This window comes from Watersipora subatra, chromosome 2 (genome assembly GCF_963576615.1).
Source record: "Watersipora subatra chromosome 2, tzWatSuba1.1, whole genome shotgun sequence".
Classification (NCBI taxonomy): domain Eukaryota; kingdom Metazoa; phylum Bryozoa; class Gymnolaemata; order Cheilostomatida; family Watersiporidae; genus Watersipora; species Watersipora subatra.
Genome location: NC_088709.1, coordinates 10,570,779 through 10,591,745, shown reverse-complemented (window position 1 = coordinate 10,591,745; position 20,967 = coordinate 10,570,779). Strand labels below are relative to the sequence as shown.

The window sequence follows — 20,967 nt, the reverse complement described above, 5'->3', positions numbered from 1 at the left end:
TCAGCTAATAAATATATCTGCTTAGAATGTTCGACTTCATTTAACAAAAAATCAAACCTCAAAAGACATGTTAAACACATTCATCTCCAATCGAATGAAAGTTCAGATTCGTTTACAACATCAACTAATGATTCTTCGGAACAATATCACGAATATGATGATGATGATGCCTCGATTATTATACAAGTTTCCAACCCCCCTTTCATTTTCGAAAAAGTAAAGATTGTTTCTCATCATTCTTCATTTCGTTCTGCTTCAACTCAAATTGGAAGAGGAGATCTTAGTCGATCTAAGATAACAGTAACTCCTATTACTCGAAATCTTGCTGATGATGAATCCAATGAATCAGATGTATCAGAAGAAGAAAATACAAATGAAATCGAAGAAAATAGATATTTATCTGATCAACCTACAAATCAAATCGAAAGAAACGAAAATGAAGTGGACGCTGATGATGACAATTTAGTTGGTATTAATGATAGAGTCGAGCCCATCGTTCCTATCGAAAATGAAAGAGAACAAGATAATCAGGATATCATTCCTGTTAATGATGATGAGGAATGGGATGAGTTAATAAGAAGATATTGGAATGCTATGAAAACAAAAAGACGACGAGGAAGAGTTGTTGAAACGTTAAACGTAAATTTATGGAATGGAAATATTCCTCAAGCAGAACTTCCAACTCCAAACCATTCGGAAAGAATATGGAACGAGATGTTGACAACTTGGAATGGGTTACAAACAAGAGCTAAGTTAAATTGTAGTGTGGGATGCATTCTTGAACATAAAACTTCAGGAGAATTAAGATATTTTCATGCTTCATCGAATAATGCTACAATTTTCAAAAAAGCAAAACTGATTACAACAAGACAGGAACTACAGAATTTCTTTGAAGAATTGACAAGACAAGATCTTGCTGCTATAGCGATTCGAGAACGCCCGAATACAGCTTGGAAATTGAATGTAATTACCAATATTTCATTCTATTTCTATAAATTGATTGGAATGGGGCAAATAGGAATGGCTTCAGATCTTCCGACTCACATTCTTAACAATCGACATGTAATCACTATGCATAACATTCCTCGTAGCTGCACTCCTTACACAGACAATCTCTGTTTCTTCAGATGTTTAGCATTGAAGGTAATGTGTAAGTGTTCAAACCGATGTAGTTGCACCAGACAAAGACCAAAACAGCAACTTGTGAAGGTGCTATTTCAAAAGTACTCGAATCACATTTCTTCTTCCTCATCCAACAAAGTTCTGATGAATAATTTTCCTGGAATTGAGTTAGGAGACTTAATTTCTCTTGAGAAATGTTTTGACCTCCGTATAACCGTATTTTCTCTGAATGCTGATGAAACCTCAACAGTCATCTGGACATCGTCCCAAAAAGAGGGAAAGGAACTCTTCCTCGATTTGCAGAACTCTCATTTCAGTTTCATCAAGGATGTTAATGCTTATACTAAAGGGTTTAGTTGTCCTTCCTGTGAAGTGAGCTTTACAAAAAGAGGAAATTTCAATAGACATAAATGTAGTCAAGAAGTAGTAACAAACTTCATCTTCGAAGGAGGAAAGTTTAAGGCAACACCTACAATTTTCGAACAACTGAAACGAGAGATAGGAATATCCGTGGCTGAGGAAGATACTTATTATCCCTTTTTAATCACCTATGATATCGAGTGTTATCTTCCAAAATCCGACCTTCCACCAAATTCTAATTCGGTTACATTCACATCGAGACACGAATTGATGAGTATATCAGTTTGTTCAAATGTACCCGGATTTAAGGAACCAAAGTGTTTTGTAAGTGAGGGAGATACTGATTCTTGTATATCTTCTTTTGTTCAGTATATTTCCCAAATTGCTGATGAAGCCCGGGATATCCTTGAAAAAAAACTTTACTACATTAGACAGTTGATGAAGGCAAAAGCTGAAAAGCAAGGAAAAGTTGAAGAAAGATTTAAATCCTGCAAATTTTCCAATCCTCGAGTATACCATTCAAGAGAGGAATTTTGTCATTTATTTAATCGTTTCGACAAATTCATCTCATGTATTCCGATTCTAGGATTTAATTCACAAAACTACGACCTGAATGTGATGAAAGGACCTCTACTTCGATGTCTTCAAGACACAGAAGATGAAGATTTTGATTTTGTAGTGAAAAGAACAAACAAGATGAGCTGTATTCAATCAAGAAGATTCAAATTCTTGGATATTTCCAACTTCATTGCTCCAGGATTTTCCTATGCAAAGTATCTCAAAGCTTTCAAATGCTCTCAACAAAAAGGATTCTATCCTTATGAATATATGGATGATCTTGAGAAGTTGAAACAACCGTTTCTACCAGCTAAAGAATGCTTTTACAGTTCTTTGAGAGATGAACATATTTCGGATGCTGATTATGAAATCTGTTTAAACATTTGGAAACAAGAGAAGATGAAAACGTTAAAAGATTTTCTAGTATGGTACAACAATCTCGATGTAGTACCATTTGTTGAAGCTGTAGAAAAACAAAAAGAAGTTTACAGAACCATGGGAATTGATATGTTGAAAGATGCCATTTCACTTCCTGGATTGGCAGTAAAATGGATGTTGAAACTTTCAGATTCGCCTCCTCATCCTATGAGTTCTCATCATCAGACAATCTCATCACATCATTTCAAAGCTTGTCAACCTGTCTGTCTGATCAAGGAAAGTGATAAAGATATTTACTTTACTATCAAGGACAATATCGTAGGTGGACCTAGCATTGTTTTTCACAGACTTCATGAGTCGAAGAAAACACTGATTCGAGAAAGAAAGTTTGGAAAGGAATCCAAACTTTGTGAACTTATTCTAGGAGTTGATGCAAATGCATTATATTTGTGGAGTATGATGCAAGAAATGCCTACTGGAAACCCTAGAATAAGACGATTCGAAAATGGATTTGCATACACTCGTTCTCGAAAAAATAGCATGGCTGCTCATGGATGGTTACAATTTTTGACTTGGAAGGACAATATTCAAATCTTACATGAAAACAACGATAAAGAATTTAGAATTGGACAACATAATCTTCCTGTTGATGGATATTGTGAAGAATCGAATACAGTGTTTCAATTTCATGGATGTTTCTGGCATGGACATAACTGTAACAAGACCAAAGGAATAAGTATACATCCATATAAGAATCGACCCATGAGTGAAGTTCTGGAGGAAACGATAAAGAAGGAAGAATATGTTAAAGAACTTGGATATCGTTTAGTAAGAATCTGGGAGTGTGAATGGAACAAGATGATTGAGGATAACACCGAGATTAAGAACTTTATTAGTATCTTCAACGAAGAGTTTTATCCTTCCAATTCCTCTGCCACCGAGGATGAGATTATTCAGCAGATTATAAAAGGGGAGATATATGGATTCATTGAATGCGATATATCTGTTCCTGAAAACTTATACGAAAAGTTTTCAGAAATGAGCCCCGTTTTCAAGAATACATCTTTGAATAGAAATCATCTTAGTGAAAGTATGAAAGAATTTGCTGAAAAGGAAGGAATGCTACCTCAAGAACAACGAACTTTGGTGGGGAGTATGTTTGGAGAAAAAATTTTACTACTCACCACTTTAGCAAAATGGTATCTTAATCATGGATTGATTATAACCAAAATATATCAAGTCGTAGAATACACCCCTAGAAGAGTTTTCCAGTCATTTGGAGAATCTGTCTCAAATGCTAGAAGAGCTGGTGACAAAGATCCTGACCAAGAGTTGATAGCCACAACCAATAAACTCATTGGAAATTCATCGTACGGGAAAACAATCACTGAGAAATTAAAACATCGAAGTGTCAAGTATATTCAAGGAGATTATGAAGCATCCTTGAGAATACGATCACACAGATTTGAATCTTTGGAGGAAATCGTTGATAGCTTCTATGAGTTGACTCAACACAAGCCTTCGGTTAGTAGTATATATTTATTATCTTATTGATATAATTGAATCATAATGAAAAATTTACTTGAGCTAATATATGTAAAGGAATCTAATAGGACTGTATATATTTATTCAGATGAAAATGGATATACCTGTACATATCGGATTCTCCATATTACAACTGGCTAAACTTCGGATGTTGGAGTTCTACTATGACTTCATGGATAGGTAAGTAATCTCATTTGTATCTTTTAGAAAAAATATGTATAATGGTAAACATTTGAATGATAATTTTTGAAATGGGAGTATTATAATACTAAGATAACAAGAATTAAGGATTGAAATTTTTTATTTTAGATACTTCGACAGAAAGGACTTCCAGTATGTGGCGATGGATACAGATAGTGCCTACATGGCTCTTTCAGCACCTATGGATAATATCGTTAGAAAAGAGATCGCTGATATATACTACAAAGAATATGGAAAATGGTTTCCTAGGATGTATTGCGATCGACACGCGGATGATTTCCAACTCTGTAAATCTGTTCCTACAAAGTTGTGGGAATTACAAAATTGTTGCAAAGAAGTATATCAATATGATATAAGAACTCCTGGTTTATTCAAAGTAGAATTTTCAGGACATGGAATAGTAGCCTTAAATTCTAAGACTTACTTTTGCTGGAATGATGAAACTCATTCTACAAAGCATAGCAGTAAAGGATTAAGTAAAACTACGAATAGCTTTACAAAAGACACTTTTTTAAAAGTATTACATTCAAGATCTCCTAAGGAAGGGGTAAACAAAGGTTTTGTAAAAAAAGACAATAGAGTGTTCTCATACACTCAACTTAGAACTGGATTAACATATTTTTATTCAAAAAGAAGAGTATGTAACGATGGAGTGAGCACAGAATATATTTTAGCATAATTTTTAGAAGTGAATTTGATGTTAAGTATATATGATAGTAGAGTTTTGCTCCTCGATGTATTATTACTATAAAATTTTATTTTCTTCATTGGCTCTTCTTTTCGTATATACAATATCAATAATATATAACTAAGCTCATATAAATTCAATATACTATCCAATGTAAAATCATTTCGAATGTAGACTTTCTCATAGTAACATGACTCAAAACATTCTGATTAAAGATTTTGTTCCATTCGAGGTTGCAGAAATAATCCCAGATAACATCTTGGTTCATCTTGACAAAAATGAACAAATTCGTACACATCTTACCGAGGAATGTTTATACTACATTCTAGGAACAGCTGCTTTTAGAAAAGTTGTGTCATTGAAAAGATTAAAGTCCAACTGTGTCTGCAGTGCGTTGGAATGCAGGGAATGTTTGGAATCAACATTATGTGTAAAAGAAATATCGATAACACCCTCAGATTTGAAGATGACCTTTGAATGGGTTGATCTTGAAGCTACCATTCGAGAAGGTAAAATTGGAAAAGAGGTTGATTTAGAATGGATTAACAGATTTATCGCGACCGATTTTAAAACGATGGAAGAAACGATTTTTGAAACCGTGTTTTGGAATAGAATTCGGCACTACATGACTCATCCTACTCAACGTGATGAAACGAAACAACTGCTCTTCAGAAGACTCATTCATATAGCACAATTTCCATTAATCGGAGAAAGCGTGGAAGAGGAAATCGAGCATGAAATTGATGATGTAATTATAGATGAAAAATCTGTTGGATGAAAATAAAAAAAAAAAAGATTCGGAATGTTATTAAGTCTACTCCTCTAGATTTCTCCACCATTCTTCAATTTAGCTCTGTTGGTGAAGGAACCCAAAAAAAAAAAAAACGAAGAAAAACAGAAACAATGTCGGTTATATTTCTAGAGGAGTTTATTCCAGCTCATCTTAAGGATGGACAATTATCAAGAGTGGTTGTAAAGAAAAACACAAAAAAATTCATCAGAAGAGTTACTGAAGAAACTTTTTACTATGTTATCGGATTCTATATCTATAAACGTTTCGTAACATATTTAGAAAGTCGGTGTGGATGCTTCGAGGGAGCTCGAGGATGTCAATATTGTATTAGAATAATGCAAATACGATATGGAAATGAAGGATTGACTCGACAAGAACTTCATGAGACTTTTGCCGAACTCGATATTGGAACGTGTTTGGAATCTGCTCAAATCGGACCAAGGAGTGACAAAGTCCAACTATCATTATTATCCTCACTTGATTGGAACACACCTTCAAACATAATATTAACCGAAACAAGACTTTATCCATATTTGAGAGGAGAATCCAATGATCAACATGCTACAAATCGTTACTTCAGTGAACTCCTACATATCAATGGGAAGAATTGATAATCATCACAGTTAGACTTTGCATAATTCTTTATATTTAATCACTTTATATCCAAGAAGGATTGACTCATCAAATAGAATTGAATAACTTTTTTTGTATAGTATTTCAAGATAATTTTGAAGAATGAACTATATATATTATATTGACATACTTTTTTATGCATTTTCTTTGCCTACTTCAGTCAAGAGAGTAGTATTTTAAAAAGACACTATGACTATAATGAATTTGCACATTATAATATTTCTCATTTTACGCTTTACGGGAATAATAAATGGAAATCAAAGAATTCAATATGTTACCGATGCGAATAACTGCTTAAGCAGAACACTCAATGAATTTGAAGTTTCATTACTACTTCCATTCGAAGAAACTACTTTATATCACAAGAATAATGAAACATGCGGAAGAATATTTCCATTGGACTACATTCATTGTGGTTATCCATTACCAGGCAATCACAGATTTGCGTGTAAAGAACTACTAAATGAAGATGAAATAGATGGAAAAAACCTATACCTTAATCCTATAGTGTCAGCTTCATCGGAGCAAGTTCTAACATATTCTGAATGTGAATATTCAGTTCAAAATTCCACAATCGATATTCTAATTGATTTCAAATTATTCTACAGAGGAGAATTATGTGGATATAACTCTACTCTTTCAATGTTGCAATGTCCTCCAGGATCGAATTTTCAAGATATTGACTTTATCTGTAATCTTCAACCTATTTCAAATTCTACTACACCTAAAGATACCTTCATATATGATAATATTGGAAATAATGAAGGATTAGATTTGTTACTTCCTGTTCAGTTTCTCAATTCTTTGGGAAAATCAACTCTTATTTTAGTTCTTCGATGTGACACAGAAATTGATGAAAGATGTATTCCAAAACTTTCCTTTTTAAAACGAATGACAGAATGATTTTGAATTTTTGTAACATTTATAGTTTATATTTTATAATAAAAACTTATCTCTCATTCAACCAAATATATAACAATCTCCGGAAAATCAACCCCTCGGTGTCCCAGATATTAACCCCCTCACTCATCCGCTAGGTAATCTCTCGCTCTCCTCGATAATTCGCGAGATCCACTCCGGAAAACCATCTAGCCCTCGATGTCCCAGATATTCACCCCCACTATTCCACCGATAATCGGTGACGATTCGCCCGACTAATCCGCGACGATTCCCCCGACTAATCCCGCGATAATCCGCGTTCAATCGGATGACTCATCCCCCGCTAATCCGATGACTCATCCACAGATAATCCGCCGATTACGCCAGGAGCGGATCTGTAACCCCTCGAATTCAACCCCCTACTCTACACCACAATTTCCCCCCAAACCCCAACATCTCATTCAACTCCACACGATTCAATCTACACCCCTAGCCAATTTAATTCACAACCCCCTTTTTCTATCCCCCCGCTGGATCCGTCACTTTTGTGTGTAGATCTGCTCTCTATATACTACTGCTGTTGGATATGAATATAATGTTTACCATGAATATGTTTAAAGATATATACCTGTATATGGTAGAAAGCTGAGAGTTTTCGTTTAGTTGAGGTTCTGAACTTATGTGTGCTTAGTTCAAATGTGTCCCTACTATTGTGAGAACACTTTAATCTACTATATAAACGGCAATCGTTGTCTGTGTATCTGATTGATTGTCCGCCTTATAGAGCGGTCTTTCCTTTTATCGTCGTACGAATTTCGGTCGTACGAAGCAAATGAATTAGGTAATATGTGTAGTAACGGTAAATAAATTATAGAGCGATCTTTCTTTTTCCATTCGGTCGAACGAAGCCAACCGAATTAATATGAGTACTAATTATCGTAATATCGTAATTTCGTAATATGGACTATTAGCCGCTACTATTCTCTGACGATTTGAGCCAAGCGGCTTATATAAAGGTGTGGCGATTCTGTTGTTTTTCTTTCACCGCTCGAGCGCATTAACCGAAATCCCCGGTTAGCACGCTTTTTAAACGGCAAATTTTCTGCCGTGTTGAAAAGCACCTTTCCTGAGTTCTGCGGCCTATACAAAGGTGTCTATACAGCTATACAAATGTACTATTCATTAAATAAAATAAATTAACGAGTAGTTATTTACATGCAATTAATATTTACTGCCAACGTGTACCGAGATGGTCACGTAAACGTTCGTTTCTTGGAGCCACTGGAAAAACGCATTTGTCACCTACTAAATTTCCACATCAAAAAGGTAAGTGTTTCTTATACGATGTTGTATTGTCTATGAATTGCCACATCTCCACTACTTAATAACGTTGGATTTGCCGATGTTCGTGATAGTGGGTCATGTTCATTTCCTTCAGCAGCCGAGTTACTAATTTTTTTTCCAGCTACGAGTAGGCCTACTGTAACTTACTATTACAGAACTTTCACGAGTACTCCGAGCGTTGTGATACGCTATTGTGAAAAGAAAGAGAGCAGCTGCTATCGACTTACTGTCACCCTGCATCAGCCATGACCATCTATACGTCGCCTGCTCAAAAGTAGGCACCCGCTGAAAACTGTTTCTTCATACGCCCAACAGAAAAACCAAAAATGTTGTCTATCCGCATGTGTTGCGTTGAACTAAGGGAGAGAAAGAGGGAGAGAAAGGGAAAGAGAGAGGGAGAGCGAGGAGGAGAGGGGGGAGAGAGAGGGGGGAGAGGGAGAGAAGGAGAGGGAGAGCGAGGAGGAGAGGGGGGAGAGAGGGAGAGCAAGAGGGAGAGAGAGGGGAAAAGGGAGGGAGAGAGAGGGAGAGAGAGGGGGAGTGAGAGGGAGAGGGGGAAGAGGGAGGGAGAGGGAGAGAGACAGAGAGAGGGGAAAGAGGGAGAGAAGGAGAGAGAGAGAGGGAGGAGGAGAGGGGGGAGAAAGAGAGAGAGAGGGGAGAGAGAGGGGAGAGACGGAGAGAGGGAGAGAGGGAGAGAGAGGGGGAGAGAGAGGGAGAGGGGGAAGAGGGAGGGAGAGGGGAGAGGGGAAGAGGGAGGGAGAGGGGAGAGACGGAGAGAGGGGAAAGAGGGAGAGAAGGAGAGAGAGAGGGAGAGCGAGGAGGCGAGGGGGGGGGGGGGTAGAGAGAGAGGAAGAGAAAGAGGGAGGGAGAGAGAGAGAGAGAGAGAGAGAGAGAGAGGGGAGAGAGGGAGAGAGGGGAAAGAGGGAGAGATGGAGATGTAACTGCATATTTGGAGTTGTTTTACAGTATGAAAGACAACTCTCAATAAACCTTATGCTGCGCGTGAATCTATTCCTGTAGACGGGTAATGCAGCTAGTCTTATATAAAAGACATGCATACAAAAGCTGTTTGTGGTTTTAAAGGAGACAGTGTCTACAAGTGATGATTATGTCATATCAGTAATTTTGTTTCCATTTGTTATTTGATTGGTACCAAGCAGCCTATTAATACATTTCACAAATGATTTATTTTGCTGGTAGTGAACTAGACCACTCATCATCACCTGTTATTAAATGCCAGACTAATTCCTATTATTTTCCTATAAAGAACACCTAAGGAAGCACCTGACCAGTTGTGTCAACTCCCAGACACATAAAATGCCATGCAAAATAGTAAATAATGACAGTTTATCTTAAGATTTGGTTGAGCACAGAAGAAGGCTCCAGGTCTAGACAGCGACATGAAGGTGCGTAATGGCCAAATTTTTAGTAATTGGATACGCCTATTGTATTTGTAAACAATTTCTACATAATGTTTATCAGCACTCCGCTACTGTTATTTGTATGCATAGCTTGTATTGTCATTAACAAATCATCAAAATTATCCAAATCATCAAAATGATGTTTTTTGTTACATTGCAAAAACAAAAATGAGACCGCAGAAAACTGTTTTAGGTTTTAAAATGCATTTGTACCTTATAGTGGGCGCTTTTGAATTTTCTAGACATACCCTCCTAGTGTATGCAAAATATTTGAAAAATGTGATAAGTTATCATTGAGGCTTGCAGACACTCATAAACCTGCAGCTATCATCTCCTTCTAGTGTTTTATGATAAGTGATTTAAAAATAGTAATTAATCTATTTATTATGAAATTGTGAACAAAGTTATTTTTAACATTTACCAACTTGGTTAGTTTTGAGGCAAGTGATTTACTATTGAAACTGACAAATTTTGATTGAGAGTATTGGTTATGCTTTGGTTCATACTTTGCAGATGCATACGCATAACCACCATAAACAAGACCTCTAGAACTATAAAATTATTATAAAACTACCATGATTTCTTTAGTTAGGAGTTTGCAAGAAGGGTTTGAGTGACACACATGTACTCTACATATATTTCTATATAAAATCAATAAAACAGACTAACTTTAGATAAAACACTTGATTATTATTAGTTTCAGGCTTGACAAGAGCAATCTTCAAATAAAGTGCTTGCACCAGTTTTGCTTACATATATACAGCTAAAAACCAAGCATGAAACTAATAGTAATTAAGTCTCTGATCTAAAGTTATAGTCTGTTTTATTGATTTTAACTTGCTCTGATTTTATCATTGAGCACTCTGCTCGGATCTTACGCTTTTACTCATATATTTATATATATATATATATATATATATATATATATATATATATATATATATATATATATATATATATATATATAAATTGTTTCCTCGTCCCGGGTACCCCGTATGGGTGGTAAATTCTGCTCTAACTCGGGTCTCCTACCAGAGACCTGGGAGTTTAAGCACTCGCCTCAAGATCTTAGCTGTTCCCAATAGCGCACTTTTCTGCAACTCACCTGAGTTGATTGTTGTTGGTATTTGGACAAGCCACACTTTATGCGCCCGTGTTATTGCGCCCAGTGCCCCAATGACTACTGGGATTACAGTTGTTCTTACATTCCAGAATTTTTCAATTTCTTCTCCAAGAGGGAGATATTTCTCTACCTTTTCTTTTTCTTTGCTGGCTATATTGTAGTCATTGGGTACTGCTATATCTATTATAGTAGCCCTCTTGTTCTCCTTGTCTACCACCACTATATCTGGTTGGTTTGCTAGGACATGCTTGTCAGTTTGGATGTAGAAGTCCCAGAGGATCTTAGCGCGGTCATTTTCATTCACCTTACTAGGAGCTTCCCACCAGTGTTGTGGTTTATTAAGGCCATACTCATCACATAGACTTCTATACACAATACCTGCGACATGATTATGCCGCTCAGTGTATGCGTTCCCTGCTAGCTGCCTGCATCCACTGATGATGTGTTGGATGGTCTCAGGTGCATCTTTGCACAGTCTGCATCTAGGATCGTCTCTAGTGTGATAGATTTTCGTTTGGAGTTGCCTAGTTGGAGCACTCGCTCCTGGGCTGCCATGATTAGCGACTCTGTATTGGCCGTTAGGTTTCCTTTGTTCAGCCACATATATGTCTGGTGAAGATCGCCAACCTTAGATATTTGTTGGTGGTAAGCACCATGAAGAGGTTTCGTGTGCCAGTCAATTTCCTCATCATCAGGGTGTAGGTCCATTGTAAGAGCAGCCGATTGAAATTCAGCTAGCAACTTATCTGAGATGGCCATGGAGGCTGCATATGCTTTGATGCTTTGCTCCTCCTCTTTCACTGTCTGCTGTACACTTTTGAGTCCCCTACCGCCATCTTTTCTATCAAGATACAATCTAGTAGTATCAGATTTTGGGATATATATATATATATATATATATATATATATATATATATATATATATATATATATATATATATATATATATATATGGTATATCATTTTTATAAGATATGTGTATAAACAGTATATACAACACAAGTGTACTATTAAACTTGAATGTGTTAAAAAGGTCTCTAAATGGGCTCATGGATTTTATTATTCTCTAAGATGACTCTCTTATGTTGTTCTCTTACAGATGCCCAGTAGGCTTCTGGTTGTCTCTGTTTTCTTACTCGGATTGGCAGCAATCTGTGTGGATGGACACCCTATTCTTGTGCGTGACTGCGTAAAAGGAATCTTTACTAGTGATTACTGCCGTGAATGCGCAGATCGTCACAACCCCATTTCCGACAGATATAGTATCTACAGTACATGCTGTCTAGGACATCGAAACACTCTGGACCGTTGTTCACTTATATTAGTCTAAGTTACTTCTGTGGTCGCTTGCTGCCGATAGCTGTCACTGACTGTATACTTTTATATTGCAGCGCATTGTCAGACATTTTGTCAATGCATGTCTTTTAAGAAGGTGGTGAATTATAAAGTATTGTTCAGTGTCTACTGAAGGGCGGGGGTTTAGACTAAACCAAATGTAAACAATCTGTTTTTTTAAAGTGTCACCTTATCATATCTCTTGATGTCCTACATACTTTAAATATGTAAAATATATAGAGTGACTTGATATGGCTATATTCTTCAACATCATGCTTCGTTAGACTTATCGCTATGATTGGATTATTATATCTGATGTATACAAAAAGACAGAGCGCTTGAATTAGCCAATGAAAAAGGCCCACTAATTGAGTTATCCAATGAGGCATTAGTAATGCTTAAATAAGCCAATGAGGTAGAAAAAGTGTACTAGAGATTACTAGTAACTAGGCCCTGGCAGTCCAACGTGCTGTCAGGGATCATCAAGTGTCTCAATTTAGCACAGAGACTAAGTACTTTAAAGGTTGACTTGCAACAAAATTCACACTACAGTTATTTGGTATCAGAAGATTCACCATGTCTTACTCTGTCGTGTTGTAGGTTCCAAATATATGGGAATGTGATTACAAGCTCTTAAAAGTTAATAAACGAACGATTAATCGCAGCCACACGAGACCGCCGTAGTTTGGATTCGCTTTCCAAAACGGCTCAAATGGGACGTAGTTGTTACAAGATGGTTTCTGTTTACACTTTCATGCAACTTCATTCGTCGAAATATTTTCACAAATATACTTCATGCATTCAATAAAACCATGTTTATTGTTCTTACCATACTTGCAGTCTCCCGGTTTGGCCGGGTCCCTCCAGTTTTTTAAGTCAATCTCCCTTTTGCACAAAATCTCCCGTTTTCCTCCAGCTTTATCAATAAAAGTAGTGGATTAATTTTTTTACATGCCGTCTTCCCTTTTTTTACTAGTTGTGAGCTTGCATCATCACACAAAGTTAGCAACAATGAAACAGATCGCTATTAAGCCGTATGTTTGCCATAAAACCTGGGCTATTTAAATTTAGCAACATTGATGTCTAACGATTTGCTCTACAGTTTTTCATTATTAAACAAAGAATATACATGGAGCTGTGACATATCATTGGCAAACGACCATGACCTCACATTGATAGTATAGTACCTGAACATTAAAGAAAATCGTGGATGGGTCTCCTATGTAGGTACCAAAAAAGCAAAAAAAAACTTCAAAAAGAAGTCTAGGCTTCAGAGTAAGACATGGTGATTCTTTTGATACCAAATAACTGTAATGTGAATTTTGTTGCAAGTCAACCTTTAACAATAATTCAGGAATGCTAAAAAGAGGTTTGATTGGTTAAAGGAATGCTAGAAGGGAGTTGATTGGTTTAAGAAATGCTACACGGGGGGGGGGGGGAAGGGGTTCATTGGTTTAACTAAAACCTACAATGGCCTTCCTGTGATTCGAACCACCAACCTCCTGACTGTATGCCAGCACACTAACCACTGGACTAAGGCTGCTCTCCTAAAAAAGCCTCTAACAAAGCTAGTTATTTTTAGAATTTTTAAGATTAATTAACAAAAGCAAGAAAAGAAAGATCTCCCATGTCACTGTAGTTATTTACTCCTACATTGGCAAGCGCCCAACTAATATCTCTAACCTTAACCGTGTTCAGTGAATAACAATAAGGCTTGCGAACCTTCTCGTTGCAAATGAATTTTCTTTTAGCACTTTTGCGGTGGCTCAATTTCTCAGAGAGCATCGAGGTTTGACCATGGAGCTAAAGTCACCTATTTACTGGTACAGTAGATGTTCCCATAGCGTAAACCACCTACAATGTAAATTCCAGTTATTATAAAAAATTTGTGTGAGGTTTTTGCTTTGTATTACGTAAAAGATTTTATATAACATAAAGCGTCAAGTCAGCGCAATTTCTCAGCTTTGACTTGAATAATAAGAGTTCTATAGTTAGCCTTGAAAATATCGTTTTCTTCTCACTACGCTTGAGAGAAAAAGTGATGTATAGGGTTATCTCTATTATATGTACATAAATAACTCAAACTGATGGAAAGGATTGAGAGAAAGATCTAGCCACAAATTATTATATCCTTAGAATGCACACAATATTATATTATATCCTTAGAATACACACAATATTATATTATATCCTTAGAATGCACACATTATTATATTATATCCTTAGAATGCACACATTATTATATTATGTCCTTAGAATGCACACATTATTATATCCTTAGAATGCACACAATATTATATTATATCCTTAGAATGCACACAATATTGTATTATATCCTTAGAATGCACACAATATTGTATTATATCCTTAGAATGCACACAATATTATATTATATCCTTAGAATACACACATTATTATATTATATCCTTAGAATGCACACATTATTATATTATTATATCCTTAGAATACACACATAATTATATTATATCCTTATAATGCACACATTGTTATATTATATCCTTAGAATGCACACATTATTATATTATATCCTTAGAATGCACACAATATTGTATTATATCCTTAGAATGCACACAATATTATATTATATCCTTAGAATACACACATTATTATATTATATCCTTAGAATGCACACATTATTATATTATTATATCCTTAGAATACACACATAATTATATTATATCCTTATAATGCACACATTGTTATATTATATCCTTAGAATGCACACATTATTATATTATATCCTTAGACTGCACACATTATTGAAAAGAGCTTAATCTAGCTCTGTTTAAAACTGATTATTTGTGAATGTACAACAGATAGATTCACTCTATGATATTCTATATTAGGAAATATTGTTTGTCTTTTCTGTTAAGTCTAGAAAGAATATTTGGTTAATAGCTGTATTAGATGTATTTTTGATTAAACTATGTCTAACATAACTTGTACTACCTACATAGTTACTATTCAGAGCATTCTTCACGCATGTATTACAATTGTGCCTTAACTTACATGTATCTTGACTACGTCTTGCTTAAGTGATGATTATGTATCCATGGTGATCTGCTATATAATTATAAACATACTTAGATCCATGATATGTACATGTATATGTTAAATTTGTAGTTAGTATGAATTTAAAAAAAATTTGGATCTATATTCATAGATTGTCACTATTTTAATTAATTTTGACTAGAAAATTTAAATTAGACTACAAAAGTTTTAGACTTCTCTAATTCTGATGTTCAATTGACATAGTTGTTAAATTAATAGGTTTTAAGTACTGTATTAAGGTTTTAGCAAATTTCACATATACATGTACAATTAAAGTTGTTTTAGTGTTTTACAAAAGATCTAGTCATACGCACAAGTCTCATTTTTAGATTCTTAAGCAAAGCTGATAATTATTTTTACTGATTTTATAGCAATACTCAGTCCTGTAATGTGCTTGTACAACTTTAAACTTTACTCTTACACGTTTATACAAAACTAGCATTACTGGCTACTGTTGCCTGAGATTTGTTTTCTGTTCAACCAGATAGCCTGTAAGCTTTTGGGTGTCAATCTCAATGCAAGTTTCTACACTGTTGCCACACAAAAAAACAAGCTATTAATGCACTCTTCGAGGACGATTTTTCTTAACGCATACAAATACACATTATTGCATTACTAGCCAGATAGGTGTTTAAAAATGTCAAGACCAGTCTTCTGTGCAGAATGAGAGTTTATATGTGATTTGTGATTTATTTTGTAATTTGTGATTTAACTTCATCATCAAAATTAGTTACTGTTGATGAAAATAAATTATCCAGAACAACAGATTATTCCTTTCAAGGAGATGTTGAGCAGCTAGTTGAGTGAACAAAGTAAATCACTTGAAAAATGCTTGAAATTCACGAGCATTTTGACCGAGTAGAAGAAGTAGAGAGAGTCGAGTTGTCTGAGCTGGTTTCTTGTTTAACAGAGACCAAGTGTGTTAGAACACCGGCCTCTGCCAAGACACTTGTGGCCTGTGTGGCGTTACCACTAGCCCTCCGGAAGATTCGACAGCGCGTTGTCCAGCACTTTGCTGTCTACATGTGCCCCTGCCATTGGGAGCATTGCATTTTTTTGATCAATTTATGTCACATCGGAGGGCATGCGGAGAAGATGAGTATGGAAACATAGTCTATTTGGCGGACAAGGCCAAATAGCATTCTTTTCTGCAGGCCAAGGGAATGACTGACAGACCTCCCTATGAAGTCGTGCTTTTGCAATCTGACTTTGGCTGACCGGCCTTATAAAGCCGGCAGTTAATTTAGCCACTGCAACAGGCACATACTCAAGAGAGGCTGCCCAAAAAGAAGCGTGGTGGAAACGACTTGGCGATCACAGGTTGCTTCAGCATGAATGAGCTAGCCTGAATCACTTGGGTATCAAGCTGCAAGTCCTCCCCCAAGAAGAAAATGACGACGGACCAGCCTAAGTTTCTCTCTATTAAACCAAGGGATCGAGTAGAGGAGCAAATCTCTCTATTAGTCAAGTCGAGTTCTGCACTGAGTTGACCGAGTGAGGGCGATCTATTGGCTGAAATGGGTCGACCTCTCGGCCTAAGACTCAGTCGAGTCCAGCGCCAAGAAATGTTGACTTCATCTTCTAGAAATACCAACAGCCGATGACCTCCTTTACCACCGGCAGGAGGAGAGAGTCTGTCAGTTGCTGAAGTATAGCCGCTGCTGACAGAAGCTGGCCCTCTGTACTGCCAGCCTCTTATGCACCCGGAGACTGGCAGAAGATGATCGAGCCTTTGCCGAGTCGAGGTGCAGCGAGTAGAATTTTGAGGGTAACAGCACCTGCTGTAGTTTCAATTACTCTTGCCTTCCAGCACTGAGTGGACAGCTCTCAGGGCCTCCATTGGAGAGGCAAGAGTGTGGTGGCAAAGCGCAGAGACCAGGGCTGACTGCCTAGCCGATCCCAGGACTGACGCTATAGCTGGTCGAGTTTTGGTACAGCGGGGGAATCAGCTAAAGATGAGTCAATTCAGTAGGTGACTTGACAAACGATCGAGAGATGCCAACAAAGAATCGATGACCGATACAATCATGGGGTGGAGCTTAACAACAGAGCACAACTGTATAATTAGCCCAGATGAGCTACGAAAAGCAGAGACCGTTGGCGGTGTCTTGCATGTTGTTCGGTTGTAAGGCAAACACACTGATTACATGTACTTATATATGTTTGTAAAATGTATATAAATATTATTGCTTGCACTCTGTGTCTTTACTCTTGTAGAGCGGTAAAGGAAAACGACATTTTTTATACCAGCAAGTTTGTTCATTACCAGAAGAGTTGAACAGAATATGTACACCAGATAAACATTTAGCCACAATGTTCCTAGCTTTTGTCAACAAGTTAGCAAAAGTTAGGAACGCATTTAAATTCTATTTAAAAGGGAAGGTTACCAGACTAGCACTTTTTCAATACAAAGAAGAGCCAAGGTTATTCTGGATAGGCTATCAGAGAGTTATTATCTTGAAGAACTGTTTAGCGATTGAACAGACAAAAGTTGATAAATCTATGTAAATCACTTGTAGACTCTATGAGGTTGATTCTTTGATAGCTTCTTAACGTCTGTTCTTTAAAGTTGAACTTGCTCAGAACTTAAATTGATTTAATGAAAAAGTTTGGGCATTTCTTTATTTGTGATTTTTTTTATGTTTGAGATGATCTGACTGCCAGGATGTTTCAATATTAAAATTAGCAGAGCTTGATCGTAGCTAAATGCTCACAAAAATATGTGGAAAATGGTGTCACTAGTTGATATTATTGCGATAGTTGATATAGGTCAATAATATAGGTCAATAATATAGGTCAATAATATAGGTCAATAATATAGGTCAATAATATAGGTCAATAATATAGGTCAATAATATAGGTCAATAATATAGGTCAATAATATAGGTCAATAATATAGGTCAATAATATAGGTCAATAATATAGGTCAATAATATAGGTCAATAATATAGGTCAATAATATAGGTCAATGCGTTTAAGCTACAACATCACCCATCTTTATTATGTCGATCCTTTCGCAACTATAGACGTCATAATCGCCTTTGTGCTTGATCTGAGTGTTTTAACTGCGTTTTAACTTTTCTGAGTTTTTTAAACTTTTTTATGTCAATTTTAATTTTGAAACATTCTGGCCATCAGATCTCATCGAACTTAAAATAACCGCATATAATAGAAAAATACTGACACTTTCTGATAAACTCTACTAAAAAATTTGTATAAGTTCATCTTTACCACTTCTGTATTTGTTATTATTCTTACAAGGCTGCCTGAACAGAATATATACTCTACATGGACAGATACATCGGACTAATAGAAGTGATAGACATCATGTATTTATGATTATGAAATTCACAAGTATCCTATTACATATTCATGTTACTGTATGTATTAAGCATATTAAAATCAATAGAAATCACTGAATATGATATTATGAAAACTAAAAAGTCAGATTTGTTACGGTTGACTCAGTCTAAACCATCTCTCTTAGAACATAAATAACAGTTTATATATTAGCTCTTCATAAAAACTTTATGTATCATTAAGAAGCCCGACAATGCGCTGTGTTGTAACAGTATATAGTCAGTGAGGGCTATCGGCAGCTAGTGACTCAGAGGTCAGGGGTCACTTATGATAATAATTCAGAACAATAATTCAGGTAGCCTTGAAATCCTTGACAGCATCTTTTGTAGATGTTGAATCCAATGGAGGGAGTGTGGAGAGTTGCGCATCTGAAGCAGTCAATACGATCAGAACCATAGACACCATCTGTGCAGTTGTTGTAGTCAGGGTTGAAGTCTCCAACCACGCAGACCGCTGCCAACCCGAACAAGAAAGCAAAGTAGAATAGAATTTTGCTTGACATCTACAACAAAACAATGTAAAAGTTTTTTATTGTTTGAGAAGAATTTAAGATAGGAATTTACAAACTCAATAACTTACTATTTATTATAATTTTAAACACTTTCAGTATAAATGTACCTGTTACACCATTTTAAATAAAGAGTTGGGTTACCAGGAATTCGCTTTTACAATGATAACTATTGTTTTGCCAAATGCTTTTGAGAAATTTACATATCTTAAACGTTTGCTGCTCTGCCATCTAGATTGGGTTATTTCACAAAGGTCAAAGGTCAGGGATGCTATAGCACCTTGTGTATTTCAGTTTACCCAAGTGACATGCGCAGTGTTTCAGTAATGACTGGACACTATCAAACAATGAATTAACACATTAAAGATAAACTCACACAAAATTTCAGTAAATTTTATCAGAAAGTATCAGTATTTTCTATCATTTGTGATTGTTTTTGGTGTTTGAGGTGATCTGACTGCCGAGATGTTTCAAAATTAAGTTCGGCAAAATTTGATTGCGGTTGAAATACTCGCTCTCACAAATATGAAACCGTTTATAATAAAGTACAAATATATGTTAAAAGCTTATAACAATAAATGTAGCGAGAAAGGTTTTGCAAAGATAGATTCAATTATGAAACAATTGTTCACTACACACCTTTACGCTTGAGTCTACACTAGCAGTCCTCTTCTATTCTATCCTTCAAGTAAACTGTCATCAATCTTACACTTTTGCCTGACCATTTATGTGTCAGAAAGTTGGCACAACTACTCAAGTGCTTGTCTAGGTGTTTATTACCGTGACGACACGAAAGGACTTTGTCTGGCATTGAATAACAAGTGATGAGCAATTATGTTCGCTATCAGTCAAATAAATCTCTTATGAAATGCTGTTGTAATTTACTTGGTGCCACCTATGTAGACAAATAGCAGTGTTTAAAATATCCTGTAAACAAATATATTGATATGACAAACAACGTTTGAAGAAATTGTACCCTTTTAAGTTTAAAACCAGATATGAAATTTTTTGATGACGTTTTTCATTGGAACCACAATTACAAACATTAATAATCTTGCTATTTTTTCATACAAATTCATTCACACACTCTCTCATTGAGTACAGCAGCAACCCGTGCTAGTATCAAAGGTATCAGAACTTTCCATTAATGGTTTGTTAATGTCATGATAAAATCTTATTTCTAAAACCAGTTTTTATGTTATCATTTGTTTGGTATGATAAAATGTAAAAACTGTAAAATAAAACTAGTGCAAACAATGAGTTGCCTGCTCTTTCTTTTATGTTTGTTTACATGTCAAAATGTAGCAATAGTTACTTTTGTAAATAATAATAGACAACTTATTTGTGACATTGATTCACAAAGAAGTGCTCTTTGAGTATTTCTTGACTAAGTCAAGGTTTCCTAACCACCTTTCCTTTCTACCTGTCCTCGAATAAAACGATTTTTCACAGTTAATCGCCTAACAGAAGGTTGCAGTACTGATGTTTGATCATGTATTTCCCTCAGGATGAACATCAGTATTGAACTGCTAATAGGAAGTTCACTTCTTGTTTATTAACAATAGCTGTTCTAGAAACAATCCTATTGGTTATCATCAAATATGAATCATCCATTTCCAATCACTGATGTAAATAGAGTGAATCACATGC

At 35.9% G+C, this 20,967-nt stretch overlaps 1 protein-coding gene and 1 long non-coding RNA gene across 2 annotated transcripts in view; both read left to right on the top strand.

Annotated features, from left to right (window-relative positions):
• LOC137388916 (uncharacterized) overlaps positions 1-20,967 on the top strand; it is a 111,491-nt gene that overhangs the window by 60,324 nt on the left and 30,200 nt on the right. The gene's annotated exons all lie outside the window — the stretch shown is intronic.
• Positions 3,844-4,389, top strand: LOC137388899 (uncharacterized). Its single transcript, XR_010978042.1, has 3 exons — positions 3,844-3,942; positions 4,052-4,143; positions 4,273-4,389. It is a non-coding gene; the product is annotated as an uncharacterized lncRNA (long non-coding RNA).